At 40.2% G+C, this 15,045-nt stretch overlaps 1 protein-coding gene across 7 annotated transcripts in view; it reads right to left on the reverse strand.

The window, feature by feature from the left end:
- Positions 1–15,045, reverse strand: part of BMPR1B (bone morphogenetic protein receptor type 1B) — a 664,739-nt gene that overhangs the window by 184,022 nt on the left and 465,672 nt on the right. Inside the window, exon 1 of one of the 7 annotated variants that reach the window (XM_068232382.1) lies at positions 3,361–3,428. The exons of the other annotated variants lie outside the window; for them this stretch is intronic. The gene's annotated coding sequence lies outside the window, so the exon portion shown is untranslated. Of the gene's footprint in view, positions 1–3,360; positions 3,429–15,045 lie in introns of those variants that run through there. 7 annotated transcript variants of the gene reach the window in all.

The raw sequence follows: 15,045 nt of genomic DNA on the forward strand, positions 1-15,045 counted from the left end.
CCATAGGAGAGCAGCGGGTCATTGTGGGGCTTAGATCAATGAACGGGAATGGATTTTCCCGTTCATTGATCTCCGGGCGAGCGGGCGGCGGCGGTTTTACTAGCGGCGGGCGGCGTGTTTACGAGCGGGAGCGCGGACAGCGTCGGGAACGCGGAAAGTACGTGTTTCTCCGTCCCTGGTTTTTAAAGGATGGAAAAAGGGGCGGAGAAATACGTACGCGCGGGGGTAAAGTGGTTAATAACCTAATGGGTGAGAAAATAGGTTGGTGTTATACTCACAAAAGCAGTTGCTGGTAGCAACTAGAGATGGGCCGAACGGTTCGCCGGCGAACGGTTCCAGGCAAACTTTGGTGGTTCGCGTTCGCCTGGACCAGGCGAACTTTTGCAGGAGTTCGATTTGCCCCATAATGCACTATGAGGGTCAACTTTGACCCTCTGCATCACAGTCAGCAGGCACATTGTAGCCATTCAGGCTACACTAAGCCCTGGAGCCCCACCCCCCCTTATATAAGGCAGGCTCGTTGGCCATGACACTCACTCGTGTGCCTGCTGCAAATAGACAGACTAGGGAGAGCTGCTGCAGATTTTTTCTCCTAGGGAAAGATTAGTTAGGCTCTTGGCTTGCTCCTGGCTGATTGTTATTGCTAAAATAGCACCCCTCAACAGCTCTTTCGAGAGCTAATGTTTTCCTGATGTGTTTTTTTTTGTGTGTGTTGCTCACTGACACTGACATTATACATCTGTTGCAGCTGGACCTTGGTAATTGTTATTACTGTGCCAGCCAGGCCCTGCCTAACTATCTATACTGGGACACCTACCTATGCCTACCTAACTACTGGGGCACCTACTTACCTATACGGGGACACCTACCTACCTACCTACCTATACTAGGGGACCTACCTATGCCTACCTACCTATACTGGGACTCCTACCTATGCCTACCTACCTATACTGGGTCTCCTAGCTATGCCTAGCTAACTACTGTTAGCTAAGTCACTGTTGTTCTATCATTGAGCTACCACAGCCCGGCGACCATATGGGCTTGAAAACCGCCACGGCCTACACTCTGGCCACGGTGCGCACCAGTCCAGCATGGCCGTCACTACGCAAACAGCTGTTTGCGGTGCGTTACACAGTGAGTTTGGTGTGTCAGTGTGAAGCAGTACTCTAATTACACTCCCTGATTGATGTATACACATGCAAGATGAAAGCACTTTAGGCCTGCAATTTAGCATTCAACGTGATTTTTGCCCTTAAAATGCTGCTTTGCGTCACATCCAGATTTTTCCCCGGGACTTTGGCCATGTATCCCACTCCGCCATGCCCCCCTCCAGGTGTTAGACCCCTTGAAACATCTTTTCCATCACTTTTGTGGCCAGCATAATTTTTTCTATTTTTCAAAGTTCGCATCCCCATTGAAGTCTATTGCGGTTCGCGAACTTTTCCGCAAACTGAACCTTCCGCGAAGGTTCGTGAACAGGGTTCGCGAACCTAAAATCGGAGGTTTGGCCCATCTCTAGTAGCAACCACCATTAGAGGATATGGAGAACTGCCTATTTCCCACTTGGGTTGTAGATCTTGTTCTGGATGTTGGGTGGTCAGGCTTCTGTCTGCAGCAAAAATACTGGCCATTGTCTAGTAACCTAGCTAACTATACATATACTATGTACAAATGTTGAAGGTGCCCTGGAAAAAGATATAATAAAAAGAAGTATAAAGCTGAATACTCACCATCGCGATACAGGAAGATGGATCAAGTGATGTCCCGGGACGAAGAGCGCTCCCCAATGCATCTTCCTGCCAGCGGGTATGCACGACATCATGCTGCAGCACACAACGGGTGCAAATGGGAACTCAAGTGACTGTGGTACTTTGTGCTAATTCGTTGAGGATCTTAAAAATCCGATCTGCCGCGATGGTCGTTATTGCTGCGTGTCTCTAAACGTTGTTTGCATGATTGCGGGCCTGAACCCATGTCACAATCTCACAGAAACAATTGCTCATCTAATAAAACATTGCCAGTCATCAGAAAAATCGTCGTGAAAATCACAGAGGGGATATCGGCCCGCAATAGGTGCATGTACCTCTTGAGATAGGACAGCCAATTATAAGAAGATATAATTATTTATTATTGGCACAAACACATTTCATTGCTCAAGCCCACTTCATGTGGTTACAGTGCCAAATGGCTAAACCTCAACTCTTTTCCTATCTAAAAATTGTGGTCGGAAATCAAGCCTCCTGTAAAGTACCAGTACGTAGCTGGCCATAGAACAGGCTGGGCCAGTACTGTGATTGACAGAAATTCCCACCCATCTCTAAGCTATTTAATAATCATTGGTGATGTAGGCAATGAAAGAAATAAAGAAATATGACAGATAAAGTCAGAAGTGGCCTGCTTTAACAGGCCAGAAACAGGGAATGTACATCTGCTATTTCCATTCTTCAGCTGATACGAGAAGCAGGTGAAAATATTCTCAAAAGGGACACAGGAAAAGAAAAATAAAAGCATGCCAGATTGTCCATGGTGTCAAAGACCTAAAAACATGTTTAAGCTGCTCTCCAGCTTTCAGTAAAGAAAAAATGCATATAGTAAAAATAGATTAGAACCTCTTTTGAGGTTTTAGTGCTGTCTGTAAACTGATCTGTAAGAATTTTCCTCATTTCCTGCCCCGGCAGGACATGAGCTAGCCTATAAAACATCTTTTGTGGAATGGAGAAGGACCCCATCAGTTTACTGCTGTGTCTGTACATTTATGAAAAGTATACTTCTGAAGAAAAGTAAATACAACAGTCTGGAAAGCAGGAGGTGACCAAACATCAAAATATTTAATTACACTAAAATCACTTATCTTTAATCTTTATTTTATCCAGAACTTTTAAGACAATGCAGACCATGCATTTTGTGTGCTATTTTGCCCACATTTTCAGGCCAGCAGTACATTAGTTGTGGCAATAAAGTGTGCTAGTTTCTGAATCACGAATAATATTGAATTCTTGATGAATTAAAAATTAAAAAATATACCAGACTGATGAATTAAAAACATTATATGTTTTTGTTTCATTCCAATTAGGCCCTGTCAATAAACAAACTTTTCACAAAATGTGATAAGATTATCAGGCTGATGAATGTAGGCCCAGCTCTATGCAAGAAATGTAAACAGACCAATAATTTAATACTTTAAAATCATGAGGTATACAAGTAGATGAAATAATGCAAAGATCACAGGAAGTGGCCTACCTAAAGGATTAAGTAAATCACTACCTAGTGCAGTTCTCTCCACTGAGATTTTTTCCTTGAAAAAGACCTTTCTGGAGTGTAACACAACCTAGGTCTAAAGCTAAGTACACATGGACCAACCTGCAGCCTGATTATCGCTTGACTTTAGGCTGTTGGACTATAATCAGGCATGTGTACGCCTGCAAATAACTTTATGAGCGACTGATAACCGGCGGTTTGCCGAATCCAACTGTCGGATCTATGTTAGTCTATGTTAGTCTGATATCATGCAGTTGGTGCATGTGTACAAGTCATTTGAATGGTTGAATGTGTAGTCTGTCATTCTGTTTGCATGCGCAGTATGTAAATGAGCTGGTCATTTAGCTGTCTAGACGTGTGGACATACAGGTCGTGCTCTTCATCAGGTCGTGTAGTTTATCATGTTGGTCGCGTGCATGTTGGACATGTGCACGTGCCTTAAAGAGGAAAGTGCTTCATTTTATTACCATAATTATGTATAAATGATTTAGTCAGTGTTTGCTCATTGTAAAAACTTTCCTCTCCCAGATTCACATTCTGACATGTATTACATGGTGACATTGTTACTGTGGGCAGGTTATGTAGCTGTTTCAAGCTGTTCTGGCTGTTACAGACAGCTGTAAACAGCTATTTCCTGTCTGTGAACATTGTTACATTGTGGCAGTTTGCCCAGAGTACCGCGGTCCCAGAGCTTCTTGTGGGAGGGGTTTCACCACAATATCAGTCATACAGCGCCCCCTGATGGTCTGTTTGTGAAATGCAATAGATTTGTCATGTAAAAGGGGGTATCAGCTACTGATTGGGATAAAGTTAAATTCTTGGTCGGAGTTTCTCTTTAAGCGGGTTCAGAGTTTTCTGAATTGTTCTTTCTGCCCCACCCCTTCTGCCGTTCCAGTCTATGAGCTAAGTCCTGATCAGGGATGAGCAGAAACTATGCCAGTGCGAATTTACGCATCGTAGTTCGCATCTACGCATCATAGTTCGTAGGTGACGTTTCAAAACTACGCTTACGAATTTACGCATAGCGAAGTAACGCTATGTGTAGCTTACGCCACTATGCGTAGTTAACATGTGTATTGCGTAGTGAACTACGAATGCGTTACTCACGTCTAATTTTCCGCGTGCGATTGTATGCTTACAAATTTACGCATTGGAAAGGGGAATGTACGCATAGAAGAGTTCCTGGTGTAAGCATTTATAGCGAAATTAATGCATAAAATTTTCTGCATGTGGGCATAAGCATCCGCATATACTACACTTCACACTACGTGTAATTGCGTATTTTAAAGTGCAATCTACGAAAATGCTTACGAAGCGAATATTTGATTTCAAAGCCGTAGTTTGGCAATGTGTAATTGCGTAAAACTACGCGTAGTTCCAGCGTAGCGAAGTTGGCTGACTACGACCATCCCTGGTCCTGATCCTTCAAGGCAGACGAAACCATGAACAACTGAGAGGCAAACTAGAGAGGAGGGATCAAGGCTCCCTTGAGGCCTATGGCTGCGCACTTACTGCATTCTGCTTTGGATTTGGAACAGAAGCTTAGTCATCAATTGTCTATTTTACATTGAAAGAAAAGAAAAAAATACTTGAACACATAGTATGGAGGAATTGCTAACAAACTAGAACATCTTCTTTACAACCTATAATTCTATGCTTGTTAATAATGAAATAACAAGTCTAACGTAGTATAGTGGTTTTGATGATTTAAATAACACTTTAGAAATCATTCATATATAAATTCAGAAGTGTTCACAAATCATTTTCTCAATTTATATTATTGACATTTACAGTGTGTGGAAATGGCCGATTACCACTTGACATTTTTTTTCCTTTAATTCCACTGGTGTCTGTATATAAATCAGAGTTTGACATGAATGTGTTTTCTTGGACAATAATGCACATATTTCAGATTGTATGCATTACTTGCAGCCCACAGACAGAAGTCATTTGAGTTCACGGATACAGATAAAAAGTATTGATTTTCCAATGTGAAACAAGTAGAAATAGCAATGCATTTTTTACCCAGAAGCCATAATAACAGCAAAAACAAAAACAAATATAGATTTGCCACAAAGTAGACGTCAAGTGCTGTACCCTAGAAATTCCTCTGCATTAAAAAGTTAAATGCATCCTTATTTTCTGTGAAAGATATCCTGTCAATTCTCTATTAATCTTTAAGTAAGCACTATTTCCTGTTCCACTTCCACCATTACACCCCCTTCCATGAAAGACATGCAGAGTTTGGATTAACACTAAGTCAATTACAATAATTTCAATAGAATCAGATTTTGCAAGATTGATTTATATCTATGCAAATTTTCCATAAGTGCGTATAACAACATAACAAATGTGTTATGCACTGCCTTAGTGTATATTAAGCATGATAAGTTTCAAATTCTGCATTTCACCATTCCTGACAAAAGTCCTTGACCCATCTCAAAGCTTGGAATTGTAATCTATGCAATTAGCCAATATCCAGTATCATTTAATGGTACACTTCCTGTTTAAACTCCGCTTGCAATATTGTTATAACGCTGCTTCGAAGATGGAAACATCGCTATCAATAGAGCAGAATGTGCTCAAAATCTTCCTGAAGTCAGTCTTAGTCTAACTACAAAATTTGACAGACCCAATTATTAAAGCGGAATATAACCCTGCATTTCAACTTTGCTCTAAAACATTATTTACAGTATATTATATGCAACCAGCATTTTTTTTACTAGACCAGCATTGGAAGGGTTACACACAGAGCTTTAAAGTTCCTGGAGAGAAATACAGACGCATCCGAAGCTTACATAGATACATTTTCTTTACTTAAATGTATCTAAGTGTGGAATGTGACTCACTCTCTCTGACTGTGCAGGAGCTGGAGGACAGCCAAAGAGTGTGTAACATTTCTCACTTGTTGCATTTTATTTAGTTAAATGTATCTATCTGAACTTCGGATGCGTCTGCATATCTCTCCATGGAACTTTAAACCTCTGTGTGTAACCCTTCCAATGCTGGTCTAGTAAAAAAAAATGCTGGTTGCATATAATATGCTGTAAATAATGTTTTAGAGCAAAGTTGAAATGCAGGGTTATATTCCGCTTTAATGGAGACTGACGGGTTCTTTTTAAGAGATTTTCAACTTGGCTATTTCATCTCGAACAACAGAGATTATATAATCTGGAGTAACTTTTCCATTCTAAAAACTGGTGTTTTTTTTTCTGGCTTTACTGGACTTGGGCCTTGGAGGACTCCTGCCCGGTGCAGCATAGCATATGCCACCAGCTAGTAAATCAAGAATAATGGCTCCAACAAACTTTAGACACTTCATTCAAGATAACTTACTGATATCATTACAGACAATTCTTTAAAGATTTATACCACAATGTATTTCTGATGTTTTAAACATGTCATTTTTGTTTTCAAAGAGGGAGAGATTAGAGGACAACAAGCATTGCCACTACATTGTAATGACTTTACTACAACCCTTTAAAGGGACTTCGAGCACCTCTCTTGGGCATGCCTTTAAGCTAGAAAATTTCCAACAAAGTCGTGCTATGACCCCTCTGGAGGAGCCTCTTGCAATGGCCATGCGTGTCACTTCCTCTTCCTGCTTCATTCAGTGATGCACTTCTCTAACAGAGAAGATAGTGTTGACTCTGAAGTTATAACATAGCCAAGATGGCAGCCGCAATGTTTAAATTGAAATCAAATGAAAACTATTTGGTGTAGATTGGCGATTCAGGCATCAAATGAAAGAGGAGAACACAAGCTACAGAAATGTATGCATCTTTAAGTACTGTGCAGTACTGGTCAGAGTCTTAAAGGCATGCCTATGAGAGCAGCTCGGAGTCCCTTTAAGTAGCTTGCTGCTCCAATGCTGGGATACACCATTAGATTTTGTGTTAGATAGATGGTTTGATAAATAATTTCCAACATTTTCAATAGTTTTCTGATCAATTTCTCATAGAAGTGAATGATAATTGATAAGAAAAGATTAGAAAATCCATCGGAAAATCAATCTAAAATAAGAAAATAAGAAAATAAGATCGAACAATAAATCGACTGAAAAATCTCATTGTGTATTCCCAGTATAAGACACTGTTGTTGGGAGAGATAATTTCCTGCCCATTATTTAGTTATATCTTGACTTAGAATTAGATGTAGATCACATTATGGAGCTAAGTACACACTCTACTTTTTGCCCTGGCAAAACAATCTTTCCTGAAACAACATCAGTAATACGCTTGTATGTTACAAAAGTAGCAAGGTCAGCAATAAAATAACTTTTTATTATTGATCACAAACTATTTTATGCACACTTACTGTAAATATATGTAAGTATATTAACATTTTAGGAAGGCTTTTGGCTTCATCCTTACTAAAACACATATTTTAGTAACTCATTTTATTTAGCAATCTAACAAAAACAAAAAATCAGTACAGGCATGGCCCACATTATTGCTATGTTACATTTCCTTCTGCTTCTTTAATTGCTTTTAAAATGGTCAAACAAGCATTTACAATTTACATTTCAATTCCCATGTTTGCTTATCTTCCCAGCCCTGAAAAGGTACAATTAACCTGTATAATCTGATATAAGGACCATCTTAACTTAAAATTGCCACTGGCAAAGGTAGAAACAAAGAGCTCTCTAAGAAGGAGTCTAATTGGCTTAGTTGGCTCATGTAATGAGAAAGTTAAGAAATTATTCATAGTAGGACAAAGGGAGGCTCACAAACATTTGGGGGATGGGAGAGACCATTCTTATGGTCCTTTATATTTGAAATAAAAGACTTGAAGAGTCTGCTTAAGCATAGGTTGTAACATCAATAATTCATCATTCTTTGCACTTTTTTTTTTCATTTTTGCAGAAATATCAGGCTAAAGGAAATGTATATTGATTCACCCATTTATATCTACGTACGGCAGCACATGATCAGAATACAAGTGTATTTTATTCCATATTGTCCTTGTTTGTCCATGTAATTTGTTTGGAAATGTGTATCAGTACAACAGCATGCAATATGTGCTACAAATTAATAAGAAAAATAAAAATATAGATGGATGTCATTTCTATTTCCTTTCAAAAGGAGACTGATTACATAGCTGTCTGCAGATATTCTAGCTTTAGTAATTTCTGTTTCCAAAGCTTGCAACACGTGTGCAGTCAGTGGCATCAGAACTAGTGTTGTTCAAGTTTCCCTCAGTATAGGTCAAGGGCTTCTTGGTCTAACAGGACTGGGTTGAGGCCCAGTAGGTCATAAAGCCAAACACCATTGAAATCAAAGAGCAAAAAAATGGTATATATCATTATTATACTGTAAGTATTTATATAGCGCTTCTTCCATCTTCGCATCTTCCGAAGCACTGTACAGAGTACAGTATATAGTCTTGGTTCTTACTGACCCTCACACGGGTTAACAATCTAATCACTACCATAGCCATCTGTCCATCGTAGTCTAGGGCCAATTCTAGGTGGAAGCCAATTCAATTATTTGCATGTTTTTGGGATGTGGGAGGAACCCATATTGCCTGGAGGAAACCCACACCAACATGGGAAGTACATAGAAACTCCTTGAAGATAGTGCCCTGGCTGGGAATCGAACCGGGGACCCAGCACTGCTAGGGAAGAGTGTTATCTAATATGCCACTGTGCACACTTGCTCTGTTCTCTGCAGAGCAACTATAGCAGCCAAATGTACCACTATGGGATGGGAAGACCACTATCACCACCGTGTGTACTGTGGTCTCTAACCCTTAGCTTTCATGACCTTCCTTCCTAGTAACTAACACTTCTTACCTATTATGACAGGAAGTCCATGTGATGTTAATAGTACAGAGCCACAATAATCCAACATGCATACAGACTGTTTCAGACTGATTAGTCCTCCTCGGTGCATGGCATGGATTAATGTGGGTCTAAGGGGTAGTTTTAGTAAGAGGGCCTTTTAGTCCTTTTTAGCCCTTTACACTTACTCCTAGGTGTTCTGGTTCACCATGAGCTTGCTGGTTCATCTGGCTACAGTAGTTTTAAATCACTCAAATGGAGAATTGACCAAGTTCAACTTTCTCAGACAATAATTGTCCAGCAAAGATTGCCTTAGTTTTGCAAACGTCTACTGACTGCTTAGAATGGACACTTAAAGGAATACTGTAGGGGGTTCGGGGGAAAATGAGTTGAACTTACCCGGGGCTTCTAATGGTCCCCCGCAGACATCCTGTGCCCACGCAGCCACTCACCGATGCTCCAGCCCCGCCTCCAGTTCACTTCTGGAATTTCAGACTTTAAAGTCTGAAAACCACTGCGCCTGCATTGCCGTGTCCTCGCTCCTGCTGATGTCACCAGGGGCATACTGCACAGGCACAGACCATACTGGACCTGCGCAGTACCCTCCTGGTGACATCAGCAGGAGTGAGGACATGGCAATGCAGGCGCAGTGGTTTTCAGACTTTAAAGTCTGAAATTCCAGAAGTGAACCAGGGGCGGGGCCGGAGCATTGGTGAGTGGCTGCGTCATCACAGGTGACCATTAGAAGTCCCGGGTAAGTTCAACTCATTTTTCCCCCAACCCCCCTACAGTATTCCTTTAAGTGATAAGAAATTGCATGGCAATCTATTGAGGGAATCACCACCTGATCGTTGGTTGGATATCAAGCAATCGAATTGCTGTGTACAACCACAGTAAATACTTGCATCATTTTTACTGGCAAATTTGATCATTGTGATTGAATCTGCTGCATCTATCAAGATCTGCATCAATTGTAATTTCCATCCATGTGTGGAAAAAAAACTATCAACTTTATTATCGGACTGGATGGTAAATTTCGTTCAATCAAACATAGCGGAGGAGTGGCGGTAGACTTACCGCCCATAGCATTGCACTGTATTGAACAGTGCAATGCAGCATTTCGAAAGATTTTCAATAGGTTTCATGGTGAATCTGTGTGCCATGTATGGGAGAATTTGATCCCTCTCTGATCATAAACAGATCAGAGGGATTGATCTGTTTGGCAAATTGTATGGAAATCTTCCCGTGTATGACCACATTAACCACTTCACATCTAGACCTTGTTTCCCACCAGAGCAGTTTTGACAGTTTAGCTTTGTCTTTATTTAATCAGAAATAACTTTATTCATACTTAAGACACAGAAATGAAATATATATTGTTTTTTTTTTTCAAGACAAATGCTTTGATTGTATGCCATTTTTCCCTCAAACAAATTTGCTTTCTATGAATTTTTATGGGAAAACATATAGAAAAAACACATTATTTCTCAGGTTTACCAATTCCAGTTTAAAAATAAAAAGTGCTACTGTAGATAAAAAAACACAAATTTAGTGTGGCTATTCTTACCGCTTATCACAAAACTTAGATTATGTTCCTGTCACAATTTATGGTGAAGATATTTGATTCTGAAATAATGCTACAGAGTGTATTTTTCACTATGAACTGAGAAAATAAAATTATTTTTAATGGTAAAAAGCAATATCATTAGCTAAGGAAACATATATTCCCATTCACCAATTAGTACTGCATCAGATGTGCCAGATCGTCACAAAGGACGTAGATATACTGTAGTGGTGGATAAAGTGGCAGTGTGAAGTAAATGCGGTGCATTCTGATGCAACACTTTTAGTAAAGCTTGTTATGTTTCTTTAACCTGTTAACATATAAATATAACTAAAAGATGGAGCCCTGATTTTACTGTGGCTGTATTCACCTGTTCAATGTTTTCATGCTTTATTTAATATTTCTCAAGATATAAAGAGGCTGTTTATGTTAATCTCATGAAATCCTTCCTAACCATCCATAATTCACACAGGATTTCCTCAGTCTCGTTGGGTGTAGTTTGGATCAGTGATTTAAACAATATCTTTATACAAAAAAAGCAGAACAAATCATAGCAGTGACTGACACAGAACAGAGAAAACAAAGTTAAACTCTACAAGTGGAAATAAAATAAACAGATATTCAACAGGTTTTTTTTTCAACGCAGATCAACTATCCCACCATTGCAGCACTAAAAATTCCTCAGCTTATACATGAGCGAGAACATTTCATCTGTCATTTCACAGATTTTCCTAAGAGCAATGCCAGTTATACACTCATACTTCTGTACAGGGTTAAAATGTTTGGGCTAGAGTACAGACATCCATATGGTTGGCACTCCCACTGTATTGTCTTCTTGCAGTTAGCTGAGCCAAGACTAAAGCAACTTTTCATTTTCCTTGGCCAAAACAATCATTCTTGATCATTTTGGTCTGAAATCTAAATTGTGTACAGGTACCCCCCAGTATTGCCGACCTCTTCCTCTGTTATCCACTGAAAGTTCCCATTAATGATACAAACTTGATTGCAACATCTTGCCACTTGTGTGTAATATGAGGGACTAACTAAAGTATAACGTATACTCACTCAGGTTAACCTTCTACTACATAGATTTGATACGATTGAACAATCAAGATTGCGTCATTGATGGGTTTCTTTAAGGCTCATACCCACCTTGCGATTCTTTGCACGATTCTTCTGATAATACTTTTAAGCGACAAGCGATAGTTTCCCTGATCTCATGATATGGGTACAGGCTCATGATTAGGCAAACTACATTTTGCGATGTGCGGCGTTAATGACCGCCACAGCGGATTGGTTCTTTAAGATCCCCAATGACATCTGACGACTCCTACGCAAAGTGTCGTGATTGTTTGAACTCTCATTCGTGCCGTCACATGACGTTGTGTGTTCCTGCAGGCAGGAAGATGGATTGAGGAACCTCGTTCATCGGGAAGCCTGTGCTGCTGTGAGGTTTCCCGATCCACTGACAAGTGAGTATTCAGCTTAAGAAGGATTAAAATATTCAATGTCATTTGTTCTCTACAAGCACCTCAAAGGAAGCTCCCAAAGCATGTTTCTGCACATACATCTGCCTCCCCTCTCCATAAAGAAGAACTTACTGCTCAGCTGGAACCTGAGCAGTATATCTGAAAAATGAAAAACTTAGAGCTTACGATTTTAAGTGTAAACTAGTCGTATGTAATATGAGAGACTACCTAAATATTACTAGGTAATATGAGGGACTACCTGAAGTAGCCAAAGTATTTCTGGATTTGGTAAAATTGTACAATCAAGATTGCATCATTAGTGGGCACCTATATCCTAATCAGTCCTTACAGCTGAAAACAGCAATTAGGTTACAAAGTCGTCAGCTGAGAATGGGCCGTGGCTGTGATAGTATATTTGGAGAAAGCTGTTAAAGATCACCAACCAGGTGCTTACCTAAAATAGATGGCAATGCACTGAACATATCCACCAGATTCTTCAATACAGGTTTGCAAAATTACAATGGGAATCTTCTCTTCTCATTGGTTTAGGTGTGAATCCTCCCTCTAGCTAAGTAGGATTCCCATTGATCTTTTAGAATCCAATGGGAGCCTAATGCTTCTCCCGGGACTCCCAGTGCTTGCCCCCAAGCCCAGCAGCATTGTTAGCAGCCTGGAGGACCCGAATGGTGGTGTCAGTGGACTGGAATGGTGATGATAATGACTGCAGCAGTTGTGGACCAGATGAACAATTGGGGTTAGTGTAAACATCTTGCCAGGTTACACTGTGACATTGTGCATCTGGTGTAGTGTGGACCTAGCCTTACTTATCAATATGTTTTTTTTTGTTTTTTTTGGGGGGGGAGGGGGGGGGGGGTTGTGGAAGGGCACTCAAGCATGTGGTGGAGACACTGGGGAACATGCAGATAGTGTACTGTGATTTTTCCCAGAAATGTACATATGTAAGCCATCCAGGATTACAGAATTCTTTTTGTGTCACCAATTAATAAACACTATTGAGGAAAGCAAGAAGCCAAGGTCTCCAGAAGGGACTTCAAAAAGATTAGAACCATGATTCCTAGATGCACATCAAATCTCTTGTGTCCTGCACAATAATGCATCACTGAGGTGTTGGTTAAACACCAATCACATGTTCAGGTATGTGAGGCTTCGTTTGGGTACCGAAACTAAAACAGAACGTTCCAGATTCTGACGAGGTTATGGGGTCTTTATTATAAACCATTACATTGATCTTAAAAGAGGTCTGCAATTATGTTTTTTTTAAAAGATTGATGCAAAAAAGAAACTTACTGCATATTTGTGAAAAGCTAAGTAAAAGGAATTGTCTACCTTTTCCTCATCTCTACAAACAGGTCTCCTAGAAGCAAATACTTACAGCACTTACACCCTCACACCCTTTTCAATTCTAATGTTTTATTTATCACGTCATAATAAGAAATCATCTGGTTCTTAGCAGGTCATAAAACTTGGTAAATCCAACCTTAGAGAAATAATAAATTGCATATATATACACTATATGTCATTTTATCACAAGGACCAAGTCAAAATGCAGAAACAGTGTGTGAAAAATCGAAATCACTTCCATAGGAATTAAGGTTAAGTAGCAGCCAGGTGCTGCTAATCTAATGCACTTGATTAACAAATCATCAGCAAGTGTGACCCCTGTATAAATGCTGATGTCTCAGCATTTTGCTGGACTGGTAGATTTTATTCCACAGTGTGAGTATTCACAGGTGGAACAGTTTGCCCAGAAAGCTCATGGTGAACCAGAGCTCCCAAGAATGTGGAGTTCTTGTTCACCATGAGCTTGCTGAGAAATCTAACTTCAGGTGTTTGAAGTCCTACCCCATAGAGCCATATTAATCCATGCCATGCACTAATGAGGATCAAACAAACCAGTCTTCCAAGTAGTGGACATTTGGGCAAATTTACACCAAGGTTCATAACCCATCTCCACAAAAAGACAATTTTTTTTGGGGGGGGAGGGGGGGTGGACATAGAGTTGAGCTGAAATTTTCGTAATTTCGCATTACTATAATTACGCATGCGAAATTTGCGATTACGATGCGAAATTAGCGTAGCGAAATTGCCATTAAAATCGTAATTGAAAATACCGTAAGCGTAATTTTCAACGCGAAATTTCGCGTTTCGTTCATGCCGTAATTTCGCATTAAACGCTACCGTAATTTCGCGTTAAACCGTAACGCTCCGTATAATATAAAAAAGCCGCCGACTTTAAGGGTTAATAGCAAAGCCCCCTTAAATGTTAAGAGCCTCAAATTTGGAGAATATATTAAGGAGATCAGGAGGAATAAGAGGAAAAATTTTTTTTTTCAAAAAGACCTTATAGTTTTTGAGAAAATCGATGTTAAAGTTTCAAAGGAAAAATGTAAACATTTAAAAACCCGCCGACTTTAACGGTTAATAGCAAAGCCTGCTTAAAGTTTAGGAACACCAAATTCCCAGGGTATATTAAGGGGATCAGTGGGAATAAGAGGAAAAAATTTTTTTTCAAAAAGACCTTATAGTTTTTGAGAAAATCGATTTTTAAGTTTCAAGGGCGAAAATGTCTTTTAAATGTGGAAAATGTCAGTTTTTTTTGCACAGGTAACAATAGTGTATTATTTTCATAGATTCCCCCAAGTGGGAAGAGTTTTACTTACTTCGTTCTGAGTGTGGGAAATATAAAAAAAAAACGACGTGGGGTCCCCCCTCCCAGACCTCTTTAACCCCTTGTCCCCCATGCAGGCTGGGATAGCCAGAATGCGGAGCACCGGCCGCGTGGGGCTCCGCACCCTGACTATACCAGCCCGCATGGTCCATGGATTGGGGGGTCTCGGAAGGGGAGGGGCAGCCAAGCTTTCCCCTCCCCCTCCGAGCCCTTGTCCAATCCAAGGACAAGGGGCTCTTCTCCACCTCCGATGGGCGGTGGAGGTGGAGGCCGCGATTTCCTG

Source organism: Hyperolius riggenbachi, chromosome 1, assembly GCF_040937935.1.
Source record: "Hyperolius riggenbachi isolate aHypRig1 chromosome 1, aHypRig1.pri, whole genome shotgun sequence".
Lineage (NCBI taxonomy): Eukaryota > Metazoa > Chordata > Amphibia > Anura > Hyperoliidae > Hyperolius > Hyperolius riggenbachi.